Source organism: Aedes albopictus, chromosome 2, assembly GCF_035046485.1.
Source record: "Aedes albopictus strain Foshan chromosome 2, AalbF5, whole genome shotgun sequence".
NCBI classification, from domain to species: Eukaryota; Metazoa; Arthropoda; class Insecta; order Diptera; family Culicidae; genus Aedes; species Aedes albopictus.
In genome coordinates, this window is record NC_085137.1 from 404,500,365 (window position 1) to 404,511,277 (window position 10,913).

A 10,913-nucleotide genomic window follows, 5' to 3' on the forward strand; every position below is an offset into this window, starting at 1 on the left:
TGTCCTCTTTCCTCCAATGAAACCTCAAACCTACATCTGATTGTCTGTCTCGTTTTTGATGTGTCATTTCTTTATCATCGTTATCACGCGATCTCTAATACACCGGCGCTTAGTAAAGTTACGCTATTGCAGGTAGTTGTTTCTGGTGGAGTCTTCACGCCTACAATCTCCTTTGCAAATATTATAAGATTTTGCTCGTTCACTCGAGTTCACTCGGTTATCCGAGCACTTGTGAGCTTTTGTACTAAAAATTCATTTAGAAATTCAATTTGGACGGTGATATGAGGTATACACAGTAAACGTTCGATTTCATGACTGTTACAGTAGGGTAACGGGTAAGATAAAAGGTGGAGCAGACGGTCGGGTAGAGGGTTTGGGTGAATGATAGAGTAGAGGAAGTGGAGTGGAAGGTTAGGGTAGAGGATAGGGTAGACGGTAGGGAGAAGGGTAGAATAGAGAGTAGGTTTGAGGGTAGGAAAAATGTTAGGGTAGAGAGTAGGGTAGATGGTTCGATTAAGCACAATATAGACTAGAGGGTACGGTAAAGGATAAGGCAATGGTTAAAGTAGAGGATAGTTTAGAGGGTAGGACAGATGGTAGGGTTGAAGGTTATGATAGAGCGTAGGATAGAGGGTTGGAATAGAGGGCAAAGAAGACAGTAAGGTAGAGGCTAGATAATATGGTGAAGAATTGAGATGAGATGAGCTGAGGTTCTATTTTGAGATACCTTCAGGAATTCTTTCCTGGATTTCTTCAGGCATTCCTTTCGAGAATCTTCTCAGGTTTATTCCCGAGATTCCCTCAGATATTGCTTTCGAGATTGCTGTATAGATTGCTCCGGAGTTCTCTTCAGGGATTCCCACAGGCGTTGTTTTGGAAAATCCTGAAAGGATTCTGTTAGTTATTCTTTTCTGCATTGTTTCAGGGATTTGTGCTGGAATACCTTCAAAGATTCCTTCCATGATTCCTGCTGTTATTCCTTAAGGGATCCCTCCCGAAAAAAAAATGAAAAAGTATATGGGTAACTCTCGCTGAGACCGGCCCACTATTTACACCTTGTCTTCAAAAATGTTTCAGGTACCGATTTTCTGAAAGCCCTCGCTAAAAAAGTAAGTAAAATGCATTTGATTACTCAAATTTATGGACCCCCCGTTTGTTAGAGCCACAACAATTTTTGCAGACCCCTCGATTTTGGTCAAATGGTGGCTCACTTGAACAGTTATAACTCGAAAGTTTCTCCAAAAACCACCTCAAAACGAATTGTTGTTGAAAAGAGGAAAGATAGAGCTACTATTTACAATAATAAAAAATTGGGTCGGCCATATTGATTTTGGCCGCCATCTTGGATTTTTATACCAAAACATTTATTTCGCCATGAGAGCAACCACCGATTTTCAAAATTTTTGCATCAATTGAAAGCTGAGACATTTATACATAACATATAAAAAAATTAGAGATGTCTTTTTCTTCTTTCAAAAGTTATCTGCAGTTTTGTAAATTAAGCCACGTTTTCCTCATACATTTCCATGCGTACCGGCAACGACATGCAATAGCATCCGAGTTTACGCCAGCATGTATACACAAAGGCGCGTGCCGCAAAATTTGGCCAAATCGGAGGTTCGTTTCCGTTTTTGACTGTTTCTCAATGATGCGGGCAATCTTGCTATTTGATGAAAACATTCGCGAAATGATGCGATTTGCTTTCGACAACGAATACGTTTTCACCCATCCTCGCTTTATTCAATCAACCTCCCATACGAGTAGCCCACGAACGGACTCAATACTGATCAGCATAGTTGACTCTTCCTTTTCGCCGTTGAGCCGTTGCGTTCTAGCCAAGCATCTCTTTTCATCGCTTTCGATGCTTTTCGACAGCTTATCACGAAGCATCGTTGACTGGAAGCTTTATTAGTATGGTATCGGTACATGCGAATGTTGCTTCTGTGTGCGTGTCGAGCGTTCGTGCCGTAGCTTCGCAAACCAACCTATTCGGTATGGTTCGGCTGTTCGGGCGAGCGTGTGGCGGCACAGTCAGATGTGGGCAAAATCGTTTGTGATTTACATCATGTTCGTTTTGCCACCTCTTTGCTGCTGGTCATCGCTGATCAGTGCACAGTTCAATCGCACGCGATAAATATACAGTTGATGAGTTGTGATGAGCACTAGTGAGGTGATAATTTGCATCATTGGATGCGGGCATTGCTTTCATAACTTTTTTTAGTGTTTTGAAAAGCTCAAACCTTCAGCTTTCCATTAGTGGGTTCAGAAATTAAATTCGTGTTCGTAAACACTGCGAAAACACGCTGCATTTATGTAAACAGCCGGCACTGGGTCCAGTGCGCAAAAGTGGCATGATTTACAAAACGGCAGATAACTTTTGAAAGAAGAAAAAGACATCTCTAATTTTTTTATATGTCATGTATAAATGTCTTAGCTTTCAATTGATGCAAAAATTTTGAAAATCGGTGGTTGCCCTCATAGTGAAATAAATGTTTTGGTATAAAAATCCAAGATGGCGGCCAAAATCAATATGGCCGACCCAACTTTTTATTATTGTAAATAGTAGCTCTATCTTTCCTCTTTTCAACAACAATTCGTTTTGAGGTGGTTTTTGGAGAAACTTTCGAGTTATAACGGTTTAAGTGAACCACCATTTGACCAAAATCGAGGGGTCTGCAAAAATTGTTGTGGTTCTAACTAACGGGGGGTCCATCAATTTGAGTAACCAAATGCATTTTTCTTACTTTTTAGCGAGGGCTTTCAGAAAATCGGCACCTTAAACATTTTTGAAGACAAGGTGTAAATAGTGGGCCGGTCTCAGCGAGAATTACCCATATGTTTCTTCCGAGATTGTTTTCAGGCAACCCTAGATCATAGAGACATCTTCTATGGTTCTTGCAGGAATGCCTGCTCAGCTTCTGGCCGGCATTCCTGTCATGATCTCTCTAAGGAATACATCAGGTATTCTTTACGGGATTCCTTCAGGAATAACTTCAGGGATTTCTGCCAGAATTGCTTTAGAAAATCCTGAAAGGATTCTTTCAGAAATTTTACCCAGCATTTTTTCACGGATTTCTTCTGGAATTACTTCACAGATTCATTTTAGTATACTTTCAAAGTGTTCTGTCGAAACATATTCAGAGAATCCTAATGGAATTATTACTATGAGCCGGGATCCTCGCTCGGGATTTATACAGCAATTCCTCCCGGGATTTCTTCTGTGATTCTTTCAGGGATTCCTACCAAGCTTTCAGTTAAGACTCCCTCAGAACTCTACCAGATATGACTCTCAGAAGTCCTTCTGTATATCCTCCCGGGATGCATGCAGGGATTTCATATTATCTTTTCGATGCAACTTTGATAGTGCCCAGAATAACACCATAAAATTCACATATTGTTCACGAATAAACAATCATGGGGTAGTACAAACATAAGTGGAGAAGCCGTGTAGAGTATATTTGGTTGAAATTTTATATCACAACATGAAATGATGATGAACCTGGGCGTGTTAGTAGAATACCTGTAAATACGAGACACCGAAGGCGACCATATAGTTGAGGTCGAAATACGCATCTATCAAAGGAGACAAATTAAATGGAACAGTACTTAACACGATTTTCTTTTTTAAATATAAAAATTTCTGAAAAGATTACGTATGGTGAGTTTGTGGGGTGCTGAAGGAAAAACTCAATTATTTTACTGGAAATAATTATCTGTGTAAAATCTAACTTCTAAAGTATTTTAACGTTTGCTTATGCCACACATAGTGAGTTCTCTTTATTTCTAGACCAACATTTGAAAAGGGCGTAACAGCCATTTCGAATTTCTGCTTCTCCCGTCCCTCCTTGGCTTACCTCCCATTATTAATAAAATCTTTTACCAGTAACAGATAGATCTGACTCCCCTCTATCTGTTAACGGGAAAAGTTTGCATAAAAATATTGAAATACGCCCAGGAGGGACGGAACAAGTGAGAATTTGCAATGGTTGTTCCGCCCTTTTCAAATGTTAGTCTAGATTTGATTTGCTAAAAAATGAGAAAAGTTGAACACTGCAGTGGAAACTACATGAAATTACAAGAACCATGTATTGCTTACTTTTTGGCGTTTATCGGGTTATATTTCTGCCCCAATTTATAAGTTCTTTTTCTATTCTTTTTGAGTGGTTATCATCTCTCTCACTTGTTTAGAGCTGCAGAAGTTGTGCTGAAGTAGAACTCGAGAAAATTATCAGATATTGAGGACCTACAATGAAGAATTTTTTTGGAACTACACCATAGACTTCCATTTTTTTCATCAAATCATACCTATTTTATTGGAACTTGACCTTTGATAACAAATTTATTTGAAGATTTAAATTGTGAAACACCTTGGGTGTTAACGGGTTAAGGATTGTGGATGTCCGGGGCCCGAGCGGATGTGGAGGCCCCTCGGAGAGATGACCAAAAATGTTTTTCCTTTTTTTTTCGAACAGTACTTGAGCAATATGAAAAATGAAGCTAATGTTAGCAACTGAAAAATGTTTTTGTGGGGGCCCCTAAAATGTGGTGGCCCGGGGTCGCATCTAGGCACGGTCGCATCGCACGCACGCAGGAGCACCGCTACCAGCTCAATATGTACCGCTTAAACCGAGTAGGTTTCGCTCATGGTGGAGCGCCTCTCCAAATACCTCGGCGTAGAAGTCACCTTCTTTCATTCGCAGGTCTTTCACCTGCGAGCGATTGGCCGTAGCCTAGCTGCTTCTTTCTCTACCTGGTACCTGCTGTTGTAGTAGTCGATACTGCAGCGAACCGTCAGATGATCGCTGTACTTGTAGCCATCATCTACCACCCAGTTCGTACTACAGTTTAGAAGAGAAGAACCACGAAATCGAAGAAATGATGCTAAAGATGGAAAAAATGATGCAACGCTATGTTAAAACCATCGAAGAGCTGTCGAAAAAGATTGAGAGCAGGGATACCTACATTCGTGCTCTGGAAAATAAAGTCATACCCCAAAAAATCATCACCAAAACAGTTGACTTTGCAGAAGAGTCATCTGAGTGCGCTGTCTCAAACGCTCAAGGAAAGGTTGATCTAAATGTACTGTAATTCCTGAGAACACAGTCAATATTTCTGAGTCAGACTCATATCCGACTCAACTACTTCAACTGCAATAATGTTACTTCTAGAAATTACACCGTCCCATATTCCAGAATCGGAGCTATTCTTTCTGGAAGATGAGACGTCTAGCACTGGAGACTACGGACGCGCATCTAAAACGCGTTCACAGTTCAATGGAAGTGTAATAGTGCGCGGGCAAAGCTCGCTGAACTACAACTCTTAGTGAATAAACATCTTCCTAACATAATAGCCCTATAAGAAGTAAAATTGAGCGAAGAAAATATCTTGGGCTATGCAAACGAAAAGGTTCAGATAGAGATAGTGTAGAATTTGCAGCGATCAGTGAAGAGAATTGTCAGACAAAAGAGGCACAAAACAAGCAACAAAGAAGGCGCAGCGATTACTCTTTATCCCAACCGGTAACAGATAATGACATGATCTCGAATTTTTTTGTTGCAGACAAAACGGAAGCTGATTTTGTTGCGTACTTTTCAACTCGTGAATAATCAATAATTACCAACCCAAAATCGAAACTTTTTGATGACACATCTTCAGCAGCGTTGCAGTGTTTACCGACTCGATGTTACCGCTCGAAAATCACAATGCAAGGCCTCAGAATCGCTAAACTCGTGCTGCATGATCTTTATCCTATTCTGTAAAAGTTGGGACAAACCTATGTCGCATTGGGTAGAATGTCGCAACAAATTCAGGTTGCGACATTGTCGTTATTGTTGCGCGATGCTTGAATTTTGATTCACTGGCAGCGATTCATACGGAATTCCAGTAAAACTCGGAACGAGACAAGGAAAATCATTGCTGAAGAAAAACGGAAGTCATGGGAAGAATATGTATCATCTATCAATGAGTTAACACCTATTAATAATATGTGGCAAAATTACGTACGATCAGCGGGAAATGGTTGTACATTCAAACACCAATTCACAACAGATCACCAAGCATCCCGGCACTTTGAGAAAGCATCTTCAGACGCAACTTTTGATGAACAATTTCGTCAAAGGAAAACCAGAGTGAATACTTCACTCCTTCACCTATCTTCAGAAGAATCAGAATGCACGAAGAAGATTAGCTGAACTTCTTTATTAAACAGATCAACTCAGTGGCACATCTCCAGATCCAGATGACGTGCATAACGTAATGCTTCAGCGCCTTCTGTTCTTTGTAAAAAGAAAACTGTTAGATTCTTACAACTATGTTTGGACTTCCAACGTGTTTCCATCGTCATGGAAAGAAGCATTGCTCATCCTAATCCCAAAACCTGAAAAAAAACCTAATGATCCCTACAACCTACATCCCATTCATCTCTCCAGCTGCGTTGTCTGAAAGATCTTCGAACGGATGATAAACAGAAGGCTGATGGAGGCATTATTGTAAGAAATGGATATCTTTGGTCAACAACAAGCTGACTTCAAATTGAACGATTTAGACGAAGAGCGGTGGCAAACAAGCAGCATGCTGAACTGTTGTTCTTAGATAATGAAAAGGCATATAACAGAACTTGGCGTCGGCTGATTCTTGAAGGATTGTGTGAAGCCAATGTCGGTGGAAGAATGGCCAAATTCTGCTGGAAATTTCTCGAAGAACGCACATTCAGAGTTTATTACAGCGGGCATACGTCCTCGCTGAAAAAAATACAAAACGGAGTCCCTCAAGGCTCCGTTCTGGCAGTAACATTCTTCTTGCTGGCAGTAAATTCGATTCTGAAGAACGTTAAGGGCGCAGACTTGTTGGAAATGTTTGCTGACGATATAACAGTAGGAGCTTTTAGTTCGAACGTTTTGCATATCCGCCGAAAATAGCAAAAAGTTTTAACAAATAGAAATAAGGAGTAAATGCTTCAAGGAATTTCTCTCGGGATTCCTCAAGAAATTCCTTAAAAAACTTCTTCAAAAGATGCAGTTTCTGGAAGTTTTCCTCACAGAGATTCGGAGATTCTTTCAAAAACTCCTATAGGGTCTTCCTTTAGAATTCAGAAAAGTTTCCAGGAACCCCTTCAGAAATTATTGTTGTAATTTCTCTAGAGATTCCTTCAGATATAACTCTATATATTCAGGAATTTTCTTAGGCATTAATTTAGAAATTTCTCTAGAAAACTCTCAAGAGATTTCTCTGGAAGCTCATTCAGGGGTTTTCCAGAAGCTTCCCCAAATATTCCTCCACGAATTGCATAGGATACATTCTTTCGAAAATTTTCCGGTGGTGGAGGTGTTACCAAAGATTCTCTCAGCAATTCCAGAAGATATTACTCCATAATATATTCCATGGCATTTTTAAAGAATTTTTTCAATAAATATCAGCAGAGGGTTTTCTAGTTCTTCCATGCATCTTTACGGAGGTCCCTTCAAGAAAAAAAAAGAATTACTGAAGGAGTTCCTCTAGAAGACTCGTGATGTTTTTCTGAAAGAGGAGTTTATTCAAGTATTCTCCCAGATACTCTTTCTCTTCTCGAATTCTTCCAGAGATAACTTCAGAAATTGCTTCTTGATGTTGTTCAGGATCAGAACACTATCAAGAATAAAAAAATCTTCTAGGAATCTCTTTTAGATAATCCGCCAAGGATTTTTTTTAGAAATTCCATCAAGGGTTCTTCCAATTCTTAAATTCAGTTATTCCAGCAATTTTTGTGCAATCTCTGGAAGAACAACTGAAAAAAATTCCAGGAGGAATATTTTAAACCATTCCTGTGGAAATCTATGGAGGAATTACATAAAAAAAATTCTCTGGGAATTCTCAGGAAAATTTCTGAAGGAATCCTTGGAAGAATTTCTTAAGGAAACTAATGTAAGGAAACTAAGGAATCTGAAGAAGCCTGCGGAAAATGTTTCAAAGAAATACTCGGAGAAATTTCTGAAAGAACTCTGAACTTTTGATTTTCTGAAGGATTCGCTAAAAGTATTTCTGAAAAAAAATACGTTGATTCCCTGCAATAATTTTTGTGTTGATTTCTAAAAGAATTTGTTGAAGAATTTCTGATGAAGCCCATGAAAGCTTTTCTAGAGATATTCTTGGAGAACTTTCTTCACCCGTAACGTGGGTAGATCACCTAAGAATGGTGCGTTGCGGTGTAAGATCTACCAAATCAAATTTTGATCTTGATATTTACCGTATTTATAAACATTCCAAGATCAAAGTTTAATGCTTTTTTGTGTTTTGTAGTTAATTTTGTTTCAATGTAATGCTCACGGTGTGTCTGGTAGAACAAATTTATTACAAAAAAATGGGCATCGCTAATTTTTACGCTACGTGAAAGTTGACGCTACCAGCTTTCATTCAAGCCCAACATCGAAATATTCCATCGGGGGAACTTTTTCATACAAAAATTGGGTATTAGACCTGTTCACTTTTTTTGACCTACCCGTGTCACATCAAATTATCAATCCACATGCAAAAACAAGGCTTCAGTCCAAAATTGAGCCAAATTGATAAAGGTTTAGAGGTGTATCAAATCGATTTTGTGTTTTTTCGAGCATTTTCACGAAAATGTACTTCAATATCCAGAAAATTGCACCAAAAAGGTACCGAAAATACCGTTAAAATATAGTTAGAACAATACTCTACAACTTTGCCGAAGACACTACGGTGTTTAAATTGCGTATTTCAAAGTTATTCAACAATTTTCTTTGAAAAATCACCAAAAATTACAATATTTTTACGATTTTTCATGTAAAAGTCATGTAATTTTACATTGTTTTAGGTGACTAATTTTATGAGATATTGCTCCTATGTGTTACGAACATTTCGTCCATACATCATTTTAGTGTAGAAATTCGTTTTCATTGACTAATTATCAAAAGTTTGTCACGTTGATACTACAAATTGTACAGAGTTGCCAGCATAAAATAAAACAAAGTTACCCATGATTTAAACGTCATTACACTTCTTTGTCTCATCTGCATCAGTTTAAATTTGGTGCAGTTGGTTGAGCATGAGATTGTGGATTCGAAGATTCAAGGTTCGAGTCCTGGAATAGCATTTTTTTGCGTCTCGATCCTGCTTATAAGTTGATGAAACTACGCACTGCATCTCATTGCAATTTGGCATCATAGCATTGTTTCGGAACCATGGAGTGCATAGTAAGAATGAAGTTTCCCTTCATCGTGTAGTTGTGCTGATTTGTGGGTAGATAGATAACAAGTAAGCTCCACCCACAGTTGTCTGTAAAATGTTGCATCCAGAAGCAGTTCCATCATCGTATTGAATTGTTTTAGCTAAATTGATCATTATCAAACAGATGCTCAATATTTCGCCCAGCTGATATCGTCGACACGATTTATTGTCAACAAGTATAAACTAAATATCTAGCTAGTCCTGGAATGGGCTTAATTTGCAAGTCCCGATCATTATTCTTTGGGAGATTGCGTGTAAGTCATGACAGATTCAACATCCTAACTGCTACAAAGAAACAAAAAAAGTTATTGGGCTTGAACCTGGGACCTTCTGATCCGCAGGCTCGAGCCTTATCATCTGCACCATTTCTGATACTTAAATCAAAAGACATTAGAATACGATGGCATGACGTCTTAATCATGGGTAACTTTGTTTTAATTCGTGCTGGTAACTCTGTGCGATTTTTAGTATCAACGTGACATACTTTTGATAATTAGTCAATGAAAACGAATTCCTACACAAAAACGATGTATGGACGAAATGTTCGTTACACAAAAGAGTAATCGCTAATTAATTTAGTCACCTAAAACAATGTAAAATTACATGACTTTTATATGTAAAATCGTAAAAATATCGTGTTTTTTCGTGATTTTTAACTAAAATTGTTGAATAACTTCGAAATACGCAATTTAAACACCGTAGTGTCTTCGGCAAAGTTGTAGAGTATTGTTCTAACTATATCTTAACGGTATCTCCGGCATCTTTTTGGAGCAATTTTGTGAATTTCTGAGTAAATTTCTGTGAAAACGGCTAAAAAAACACAAAATCGATTTGATACACCTTTAAATCTTCATCAATTTGGCTCAATTTTGGACTGAAGACTTGGTTTTGCATGTGGATTGATAATTTGATGTGTCACGGAGAATCGGAGGAAAAAAGTTTCAAAGTGAACAGGTCTATTGTGCATGTTCCCACTCCCTTTACGCTCTAACCGTTACGTAATTACCGCAAAAATAGATAATTTTCCTAGTCTCTATAGTACTGTCTTCAAGTCCGATGGCAGTGGGAGAAGTGCTTAATACGTGCATATCTGAAAGTTAGTTTTTGGTGGGCACCTTGTCGCAGGATCATCACACGCAGGATTGCACGAAAACCCGGCTGTGCGCATAAGCAAAGAAATAAGCAAAGTGCAGAGCACATATACTAAAGCAGACACTTTTTTCCCACATCCAGCCAGTGGGCAAATTCCGGCGTACAATTTCTTCGCAGGGAAGACATTTTCTTACGTTGCTCACAAGCAAGATTTTTTTCTTCTCTTGGAAGAAATTGCGCGCTGTATTCGCTCACAGATTTGCAAACTTATCTTTTATTACATTTTACCGAAAAAAAAAACATAAAGGAACACTAAAAAGTTAGCTAAAGGGGTATCCTGCAGGTGGTACGAATATTTTTCACTTTGAAAACAAATAAATCCTTTGGTTGCTATGTACAGCTAGGTATCGCCAAGGCTTTTGTTGTGCTGAGCAAAGTGAGCTGCTCAGAGTTGCTCAAAATCTACTCAAGATCAGCACCGAGAGCAAAAGCTGTCTTCCCCCTTGCACTCACGGGCTTGAGCGCAACCTCCTGTCAAATTTTCATTCATGAAATGAGCGATCAGCTGATCCGAAACGTCTCGTAAAATGGCTCAT